Source organism: Gavialis gangeticus, unplaced genomic scaffold (assembly GCF_001723915.1).
Source record: "Gavialis gangeticus isolate Ggan-Ray unplaced genomic scaffold, GavGan_comp1, whole genome shotgun sequence".
Taxonomy (NCBI): Eukaryota; Metazoa; Chordata; order Crocodylia; family Gavialidae; genus Gavialis; species Gavialis gangeticus.
Window position 1 is genome coordinate 28,273,464 of NW_017729030.1, and position 11,344 is coordinate 28,284,807.

Genomic DNA, 11,344 nt, shown 5'->3' on the forward strand with positions numbered 1-11,344 from the left:
GACCTGCCACTGATGAACCCGTGTTGGTTGCCCCTAAGCATGCAGTCCCCTGCTGGCCCCTCCTGGATGTGTGCCAGAATAATTTTCTCGAACAGCTTGCCTAGGATCGAGGTAAGACTAACTGGCCTATAGTTTCCCAGGTCCTCCTTCCTCCCTTTTTTGAAGATGGGAACCACGTTGGCCCTCTTCCAGTCCTCCAGCACCAGTCCAGAGCACCACGAGTGCTCGTAAAGCCGTGCCAGGGGTCCTGCAATGACCTTGGCCAATTCCTTTAGAACTCTAGGGTGGAGATCATCCGGACCGGCTGACTTGAATACGTCCAGGGGGGTGGACAGGAACAAGGAACAGAGCGCCGCCACTCACCACGCTGCACAGCCACCACCCCCTAGCAGCAGGGGGAGGTGGGGAAAGCTTGCCCCACCATTTCCTCTGTGCCCCTCAGCTAGCATACTGTGATGCCACCGTCTCCAGGGAGCAGGACCAGGGGGGAATCATCCCCTCCATCCCTGCCATCATAGCAATGCTCCATCATGCTGCTGCGACCTGTCCAGAATGCTCTTGGGACACTCTGATTGGTTGTTTCAGTCAGCATTGTGATTGGCTGCCGAGACAACCAATCAGTGTGTGAATAAAGCATTATGTACAGATAGACAAGCAGACAAAGGTTTTTATTACATTAGAGTTAGTCCCCAAAAAAGGAATCCTTTTAATTACTTTGTACTAGTGAATTCATATTTGTTCATTGAGTGCACAAATGAATTAATTTATCGACATTTTATTAATCAAATTGTTTCTAGATGTGTAACACTTCCCAGTCTGGGACAATCCTGCAAGAAGCAAGCAGTGTTTTGGGGATATCTTTTACTGCATCATCTGTATAGTTTGGACAATCCTGGACTTTGTGCAAACACTGTTAGAGTTTACACACTCTGTTTTAAAAGTAAATGACTCATTTCCTCTTTTCTCAGCCTAAATGATGGATGAGAAGCCTTTTATCTCTCCACTTCATGTCATCCATCACACATCTAACCAGGTTTAAAATAAAGAAAGGATGGTTGTACATTGAAGATTAAATATGGATCCTACTATAATCATTAGTTAGTCTCTGCTGTGCCACAGCGCTAAATTTGCATTATATTTCAATCTTGTAACATAATTGTAGAGTAAAACCTTGTAGTCCTTGCTCCACTGGTATTCACACTGGTATTCCCCACTGGTTCCACCCTCTGTGCAAGCTCACTTAACCGCGTGAAATAACAGCCTGCTCTGGAAAATTGTTACTGCTTTTACCCAGGGTAAGTCTAGACTGTTTCCAGTGCTGTTAGGGAATGATGCACCCCACTCATGAGTGGCAAGCCCAGAAGTGCAGCAGCAAAACTCCAGGGATACCCTTGCAGATGCTCTCAGGCCTGATGGAGGCAGAGGCCTCAAAAGTGACTCCTGGATTGGCTTCAGTGCCAGATCTCTGGGTTTGCTGCCTCTGAATAAGAGAGAATATATACAGTGTGTATGGGAGCATTCTGCCCTAAGAGTACTGGGGATGCAGTATAGATCCGCCCCTAGACTCCAGGTCAAGTTAAAAACATTCAATTTTCATGGACCTCAAATCCTTTGATTTTAGCTGTATTTGAGTTTGTCTGGATTACAGTAGTTGGCAGTGGCTGTATATTGTTGTGAATAAGCACATTAACTGACACAATGCTGAGTACAGCTAAATGATCAGATGTAGACCAAGCCAGCTCTTGTTCAGTAGTATGTCAGCTAATTGTGGATAGATCCTGATCTACATTGACTACTAGTTATGTTCATCATCACATCAGTTAATGTTTTTCTTCACATTTGTCCCAGTGCTTACAAAATGCAAATTCTCACAACAAATCTCCAAACCTTTCTTCATTTTGTGTCCATCCAAATTATAAAACATCTCAAGTTGAACTGGAGAAGTGTTCTGGACCAACAGAGAGTAATGAAGCTATGTCATAGTAATGCAACAGCTCAAAGAACTGTTTTTTGATTAATATGGTACCTTTGTTACCCAAATCATACCTTTTTCATAGCAGAATCAGAAAGGCTTTAGGCATGCATACCAGATACATTTTGTTGCTAGAAGCATTGGAGCTTCCAGAAACTTAGGAAAAATATACTCTGTGCCTTGGGTAGCAGGATTGTACTGCTAGAAGGCAGTTTGCCATCTCAAAAGAGCCACTGGATCCAGAGCAACACTAAGGTGATTGGCTGCAGTACTGGCTGGGCTAAGTATGTAGGCCCAGGCTCTTCAGTTGAGCGCTGGTTGCTCAAAGCATGACACCCTGCAGCAGATCCCAACTTTGCTCCAACCTTGCTCTTAGTCTTTGACCCTTGCACTTTCCTCCTACACTGCCCCTACCTTGGACCCGTACTTTGCACCATCATGTGTTCTGGACTCCCCAGCTCCTAACCTCTGGCCTGGCCTCAGCTGTAGACTTGGATATCCCCAGAGACTAAGAACATAACTTGAACTTCCTGGTCCTGACCCCTTTGTGGAGCCTCAGTCTTCAATCTGGATTCTCCACAGACCCAGGTACTGATTTAACCCTGTGATCCTTCAGGCTGCTTGTGAAATTCTTACATGTGGTAGCTTCCAGTTCAGTTTACATGGCTGGCTGGCAGCAGCAGCGGCTGTTATATTTGCACATTTCTGACCTGGTCTGCTCTGGTCACTACTGCATATATCTGCCTGAAATCCTTGCATCACGTGGCAGCATTAGCAAGGATACTCAAGTCTCTGATAACTCTGCTGCCCAATTTGCCAGTGACCATTGTCTATTTCCATAGCAATTGAAGATAAAGTCTCAGAAACAATATTTCACTGTTGGGAAGGGGTGTTGAGCCTTCAGAAGCCATTTGGATAGATCCAAGGAGTGAAAAGGGAATCTCTGCTTTCTCCAACTTTTCTAAACTTATCCATTCTGTAAACTTGAGAGAAATACTTTCAAGTGAGCACAGCAGTCTCATTTGCTCACATATATATTAAGTGTCAGAGCTTGATGACAACATAAACAAATGAAGGCATTCCAAATTCCCAGGGAATCTAGTTCCTACATATAAAGCATCACTCCTATCATCTCCTTCCTGGTCAAATGAGATCAAAATTAATAAGTTTTGGCAAAGCAGTGTGGAAGCCTGACCACCCAGAACACTCCTGAGGCACATATTAAGAGAACTGATGCCTCATCCAAGGGCAAAGGCATTTAGGAAGAAGCATCTTTGATCAACAAAAATGTCACTGTGAGTAAACTCCACAGATATAGCCTGTTCTCACACCACTCTATGTGTGGATTAACCACCAAAGTTAATGAAGTTGCATGGATGTATAAATGGATAAGTGATTTCAGAATCAGGTTTGTGGATCTGTTTAACAGTTCTCACTATTACACATTGCAAATGTCCTCCAGTATTCCAGGAAAGAAAGCAGAAGTGAGAGGTGTTTCTCAGCCCTTTAGATTGCTAGCTATGGTAAGCTTATGATATAGCCACAATTCTTCCAATAGTATATAGGAACACACTTCAGTGACCTTTATTGAAAAGAGGTGCTTAGACATGGTAGTATAGTAAAAGCAACAGTGCTGAAAATATTGGTGCATTTCCCCCCAACATGAAAAATATGATTTAATTTTATCCTCTGTTAGGTTTAAAATAATTTCAGCTTCAACAACAGGTAATTCAATTTATTTGAAAGAAAGATTGAACTAAATTTTACTCTTGTTTACATCCTGCATAATATCTTAACTGAGAAAAAAACAGGGATACTCTAGATGTACAACATTATAATTGTAGACAGAATCATTTTCCCTTATCCATTTAATTTTACACACATATCTAGAAAGGTATGTAAATAAGAATCACTTTCTTATATACTTAAGTACATTCTTTTAATTGCCCTGCTTAACTGTAAATAAATAAGCTATGCATTCATACTTTATTACAATGTCCTTACTGGAAAATTAAAATGTTCTATGCATATCTTATTCAAAATCAGTAAAAAGGAAAAGGTAAATGCTATTTACAGGAGAGTACTACATTATTTTAAACTCTGTTTACTTTATATTTAAAGGGAAACTCCATGAAAATTCATGTCTTTGTTCCCCTATGAAAACCGTGTTCTTGTACTCACAAGTTAGTAGAATTGGAAGCCCACTGCAAAAGGCAGTATACCATATTTATTTGTATATCACATGTACCTGTTCCCCCAGATCAGCACTCTGAAATATACTTCAATTTCTTAAGCAAGGGAGGTCACTTTTCTTCACTGTAATATAAGCATGGAGGAATAGAAGCATAGAGACACTATAGTCTAATGGTTGCCAAAATGGTTCTCATTTCTTCATCTTTCTGGGGCAGGCAGCAGAAGGGGTCAGTGGCGATGCTTAGGCAGTTCCCCTGTCAGGCTGCACTCCCTGCTTAGGTGATAAGCAGAGGGGCTAGGCAGGAGAGCTGGTGCCCACCCTGCGAGCACCGCCAGGGAGTGTGAGTGCCAGATGTATGCCGTAGTCACTTCTGGAAGCAGCACAGCCACTTCCAGGAGCTCTGCAGGCGCTTTCGGGAGCAGCATGGCAGCTCACTGGTTGGTAAGTTTTGCTGTGGCAGGACCTCCCTCCCCCCAGTCGCTGTGACTGGCCACGGGGGGACTGTCCCCCGCCCCCGCCGAGGTCGTTGACTGGTCACTGGGGGGGCATGTGCCCTTCCTGACTAAAGCAGCACCAGTCACCCATAGAAGGGGTTGAGCCCAGTATTAACCCTCTCATTGTTGCCCTGTGGGGTCAGGCCAACTCTCAGGATCTTAATATTGTGCTGTTAGACTGGAGGGTATGACACAATTGCACATATACAAGCACACAAATCAGGTGCTTACACACATGCTACCAACTCAGGCACATACTCATCCAAACCAGCCTAGGCACATGCATACCTATCACCAATTCAAGCACATACACTATACACCCCAAAAGTTAGACAAAAATCAGTTGTCCATACCCACACATTTAATACACATACACAGATCAGTAATTCGTATATTGTACACAGTGACATATATGTGTATGTATACACATACACACTCACTCACCAGTTCACACACATACAACCCACCTACACATTACCATCCAAGTTAGGAACTTACCTGTGTGTCAGTGTGTATACGTGTGCTTGGGGTACCTGGGATACTTGCGGGAAGGTTCAGGTGAGAGAGAGAGTTAAAGTGTAGGGAGCGAAAGTTGCCAGAACCAGGATTAGAACCAGTGGACTGGAGAGAAGCTGGCTGAAGAACTGAGGCTTGGGTTTACTTAAGGTAGACTGGGACTGGAAACTAAGGCAAACAGCTGAGATATTAGAGGGGGGGCGTGCAGATAAGCGGTGGCAAGGAGGAGACAGCCAGGAAAGAGAGAGAGAGAGAGGCAGAAACCTGGGAGCTTGGGGCTGGAAACAGGCTGAAAGCTTAGAGATTGTGGGGGGCAGATAAGTGGTGGCAAGGAGGAAACTGTCAGGAAACAGGAAAAAACCCAACTTGGGTTTCAAAGTAACAGGTTTATTAAACAGACAACACACTACACAGCCCCATGAAGTTATTGGTTCTCACACACGCATCCACACACATGCACGCACATGCACACAAGCATAAGCACTCACAATGGCAGCAGGAGAAAGAGACTCAGTGGAAGGGTTGAAGTCCAGGTAGGGAAGACAAGCAGAGTCCAAGTCCTTGGTTGAAGAGGGGGTGGGGGGGTGATAGCTACCTGTCCAGGCTGGAAAGGGGTACTTATCCAGCAGGTCCTGTCCAGAGGCGGGGTTGCTGGCAGGGCCTCTGTGTGGATAGGTGGTGTGGCATGGTGCTGGTCCAGATGGAGAGAGTGTCCCAAGGAGTCAGTCTTCACTACCCCTTTTTATGGAGCAGACTACCTCTGATCTCCTATGGGGAGGGCCTGTCCAGGCAAGATCAGTCCTGTCCCAGAGGGCTCCAGGTGTTCTTACTGAGCATGTGCAGCTTGGCACAGTGGTAGGTTGCCTCATCTTTTGTTTCTTGAATGCTGAAGGTGGTTCCAAGGGCTGGGTCCAGGTATTGGTGTTGATGGTTCGGTCATTCAGAAGGAGCTATTTTTAGACCTACTGTCATTGTCACTCAAGCACCCTCATTCATCCCCATTCATTCAGGAACCAAGTTACATAGGAGGGGTAGTATGAGTCATAAGTTACACAACTGGGCATGGGGATAAGATGGAGGCTTGACATTACAAGATGGAAACTTGACATGACTTGTGCTAACTTACATATATAGGCCTAAAACAGTAATCACACAATGTAAAACCAGTAAAAAAAAAAAAAAAAATCAATAAAAACATAATAATTATCACTTATAAAACAGTGGATATCTATCAAAATAGCAGTGCACTTATTTGCAGAGGGGAGAAATAAAGCTTACTACCTAAAATAAAATCTTAACGCTTATCCTACATCTTAGCTTACTTATCTATAGGGAATAGAGAGGGAGAGACAAAGTCAGAAATGGTTGGGAAAGGGGAGGGAATGCATTTTAAAAGAAAAAAAAAGAAAAACTGGTGTTTTTGGTACATCATAGCTGCTAAAGAATTGATAATAGCTTTTGGCTGAGCAACCAAAAAATGTTACCAATTCCTTAGTATCTCTGGGTAGAAACAGACATTGCCACATGAAGCAGATCAGCTGTGCCAGGATATGTTCAGGCACAGCTGGTCCACTTCATTGAAGGAAATGTCAGCCATTGTTTTGCCCGTTAATGCTGCAGGACAACAGGCGATATGTTCTTTCAAGGCTGGAGGGACAGGTCCTGAGCAACCCGGGGATTCCTGTACGTTTGTGAGGAGCTCAAGTCCTGGGCATGCCTGATCAGCTTTTCCCTCTTACTAAGATGCCTCCCTGGGACATCCAGACTGCTCCTCAGTAAGTGGGAGATTTGGGGTTAAAACTGTTCCCTTGGAGGTTGGAGTTGTAAGTTTGAATCCACTCAGGCTAAAGAAGGAATTGAATTTGGTTCTCTCTCATCCTGGAGGGGTGCTCTAAGCACTGGAGGTTTCATTAAAATGGTAAATATTGTCATCTGTTTATCCAGCCACATATTAAAAGAAAACAGTTGGTTCTTTCTTAGAGTTATGTGTAGGTATATTTACCTTCAAGAGATGTTTCAACACTGGATGCCAAGTGAACAGAAGAATGTCTTTGCAAGCCTGAATTAAGGCAGTTAAGCCCAAGAGGGGTCCAGAATTGGAGAACCACCCTAATCCTCAATATTTCCTACTAGCGAACTCTAGAAGTTGCATGCTGGATTTAGGTAGCTCTCTGCTCAGCATGCTGGCTGTTTTGGATCCTGTTTGGAAACGTAACTTTGTGTATGCACTCTCTAGAAAGCCTCAGCTCAACGTTAATTCTGGATTCATTTCCTGGGATCAGGTACCTACACATCAGAAATTGCAGCATATAACTTTTAGGTATCTGTGTCTTATTAGATCTAGGCCCTGATCTGTAGTCTACAAAGTACTCTGGGAAACTGTGGGATTCAGCTGATACACAAATGAAACAAGGAACATCATCAGCATTGAATTCACAAATGAATGACCCCAGACCTATTACTTGGACAGTGGTGAAAGAGCCCCATTCCACTCCTTGGTTGTGCTCCTGCTTAGAGAGAAGGGTGACAGGCATCCTACAAAAGAGCTGATAGCTTGGAAGACATTTAGAATGAGTTGAGGTCCCACTTCCCCTAGATACATGTTTCTAAGTCCTCAAACACCCAAGCAGAAGACCTGATAGGGTGACAGTGGCATGACCTGCATTAATAGTGTTTATGTAAAAAGAGGAGCCTCTGCCCATTCACTCCCTCAGCTTTCAGTCAGGCCCCACAAGGGATGAAGATGCATCCAGAGTCTCCTTCCTGTCATAAAAATCATAAGCAGTGAGACCACATCCATCCTCCCAGCTGCCTGTAGAAAAGCTGCAAAAATCCTGGTTTTCTTTAGATACTGATAGGATCAGCTGACTAGCAATGCTTGAGGCTTTCTGAAGGGGATGCACCTCACTATTGATGTAACAATAGTTATTAAAATAATTATAATAATGTATTACGGTGTTTTTAGGTGTTTACATGCTTTCCTTTGCCTTTACTGAATTTTACAAGATAATTACAGGCCCCTTCCTTTCCTACACAAGACTTGACAGCTCATATGCATGTGAGTTTGTTTCCTTATTTTATTGGACAAAATACTGTGAGTAATTAAAGAACCTCGGAGGAAATCTGTCTCCTTCCAGTTAGTGACAAGCACAACAAGTGTTAATGAGAATTTTTCTCTCTTGGCCATAAAACTGTACTTATCACCCCCAGGCTTGACTGCACAGACTCTGGAATGTAGCTTTATAATTTCTGTTTTGCTTTTAATATTGTATATTTTTAGTTTATGCTTGAAAGCCAGATCTAAGTGTTGGTGGTTGCGATTTTTGGCTTGCAAAGAGTGTTTTTATGTGAAAGTTGACTTAAGTTGCATGATCCCAGGAATGGAGTTGTGGGGAGAGTTGAGAGGACATATTGTAAGACTCATGCTAAAGATGCAAGAGTTGGTAACGCTCCCATTGTGCCCAGTGGTAAATGTACCTCCTGCTGTTTCTTTTGTTTGAGGGTATGTGTTTTTCAATGGTTATTGGAACTTCTGACTCATTGATAATATTTTAAATCAAATAAATATAGTTTTCTTTTCAAAGAAAATGCTTGAGTTGAAACAAAAAGATGCCAGATCTTAGGGAAGAAACAGCTGTACAGTCCTGGTTTTCTGATATAATCTGAACTATTGGCCAGTCTCAGACAACTTTTACTTGTTACTCTAAAGACAATATTTGTGGAAGGAACAAAGAGTTCATGCCACATGTTTTCTCAAACACATGCTCATCCTCATTTGAGGGATATATTTTTATTTAGACTTATCTAAAATGTCATCCACAACTATGAGCATGCACAAAATAGATCAGTAGAGCATACACTAATAAGCTCTGGTCTGTTGTTGGTCAGGTTTAAAGCTCTAGACCTGTAACTAGCTTGTGAATTTCAGAGCAGTGAAAACTGCATAGGTCGGAAGAGACCTTCGGTTACTCGTTTGCTTTTACAGCATGCTATGTTAATGATTAAGAATTCCCAATAGTACTGACTGGTTTCCTGTGCTAAATTATTCATGACATGGTTTAGCTGGGGAAAAAGGCTTTTTCACAGTCTGGTCCACTTTTTCCTACTGCCTTTAATTAAGTCCTATACTAGTTCACACAAGCCATCCTAGAGTTCCCTGGGGAAAATATATATGTATGTGAAGTGAAAATACAGGGAAAAAAAGATACTCAATTCTTTTGTTTCATCAAATGTCATGAGTGTTAATGTCTTTCTAAGAGAAGAATTCCCAAGGCTACTAATCATTCTTCATAAGTTATCACACCTATAATTGATCCATTTTTACTTTTAATCAGCCAAATGTTAATATAAGCAAAATGTTAGAAAAGGTTTTATACAGCTGAGGTTTTTCAACTGGTGTAATAAAAACTCTTATGTATATAAACCTCAACTTTTATCAGTGTCTCATATCAGAATTAAGGAAAAGGCTTGCTTGCTTTTTTTTAAATCTCTTTAAACGAAATATACTTAACCTGTTTTTTCTTACATTCAGAAATTAACATAATACATAGTTAATGTCTGAACTAGCACAGTATGTGTCCAGTATTACATATAAAAATGCTGATGTTTTATCCTTGTAAGGAACCTTATTTTATAATACAGTTTTCTTCCCTTGTTTCATTTGTATTAGATTTTCTCCTTATTAGGCTTGGTACACAGCTCAGCCTTTTCAACACAACCGTAGAGATGTATTTCTGCTAAGTGAAGCTCTGAAGGAAGGCAACAGTTGCAACATTAACATAAACAGCTTTTCTAAAATAACTACTCTGCCTTTGATTAGCAATAGAAAATACGTTGTTTTTTAATCATTTCCATCCTCACGAGACATGCAGTTTTCCAACATCCTGTTTTTTAATAATGGAACAAACACATCATTGATTCCATTAGAAAATTATCCAGGAAAAATATTGTAGAAACTGATGGGTATGAATATGGGAAGCAATTTGTGTTGAGAATTTAGATTTCTTTTTTTATTTTGTTTTTTTCCAAGCAAGAAAGAGACTAAATTAATTTATAGTTCATCACCCATGATTTTGTTACCTCACCCAAAGCAAAAGCATGAGATTTAAACACTAGCCATAAATATTGAAAATATGAACCATTGTATAAGTATTAATTCTTTTTACTTGAAAGTCTTAGCTAAACAGGATATTTACATAGGAAATGAATCAAAGGCTGAATTATGTTCACTTTTCAACTTTTAATGACTATGGGCAACAGGATTTGTCACAAAAACCCCTATTTACCCAAATCCAAGATGACCTTGAATATAAGATGACCTCCCCCAATAATCAGATTCTACATATGGAAAAAATATATATTTTTCTATGTATGGAATCTAATTATTAGAGGATCATATTAAATTAATTCCCTCCTCACTGCAGGTGGTGTGGGGAGAGGTGATGAGAGGCACAGTAATGGGGCAGGCAGTGTGGGGGGCACATGGTAGGGCAGTGACAGAGGCAGACAGCTTTCACCCTGCTGCCCATCCCCCCCAATTTATGCCCCATTGTGCCTGCCCCCCCCAGCCTCAGGAGTCCCCTTCCCCTCTCCCATCTCTTCTCTCACCATTCTCAAAAGTCTCTGCCCCCTACCTGCCCCTACACCCCAACCTTTCCTTTGCTCTGTGCTGGCAGGCCCCACCTCTGCTGCAGGCTGGGGGTAGAACATGGCTCTTGCTTGGTCCCATGACAGTGGTGTGGAGCCAGCACTGCTGCTATGGGGCTGGGCTGGAGCAACAGTGCCAGCTCCGTGCCACTGCTATGGGAACAGCTGGAGCCATGCTCTGTGCCCCAGGCTGCAGAAAGGACAAAGCCTGCCAGCATAGAGCAAAAGAGTGCTGCAGAGGGGGAGCCAAGAGCAAGACGTGGCTGGGGGGCAAGAGACGAGGGACTGCCAGTTTCCAGTCTCCTGCCAAGGGAGGAGAGGCAGGGCATTCAGAGGTAGCAGAGAAGCCAGTGGCAACTACGGCTCTGGTTCCAAATCCATCCCCAACCCTGGGTTGGGGCCAGAGCAGCAGCAGCAGCTGCTGCCTGACCTCCCCCTACTGCTTTGTGCTAGATTGCAAGGCGAGGGGCTGTTTTCCCCCATGTTAAGTGGGGTAAAAAAATACTTGTCTTCTAACTGAGT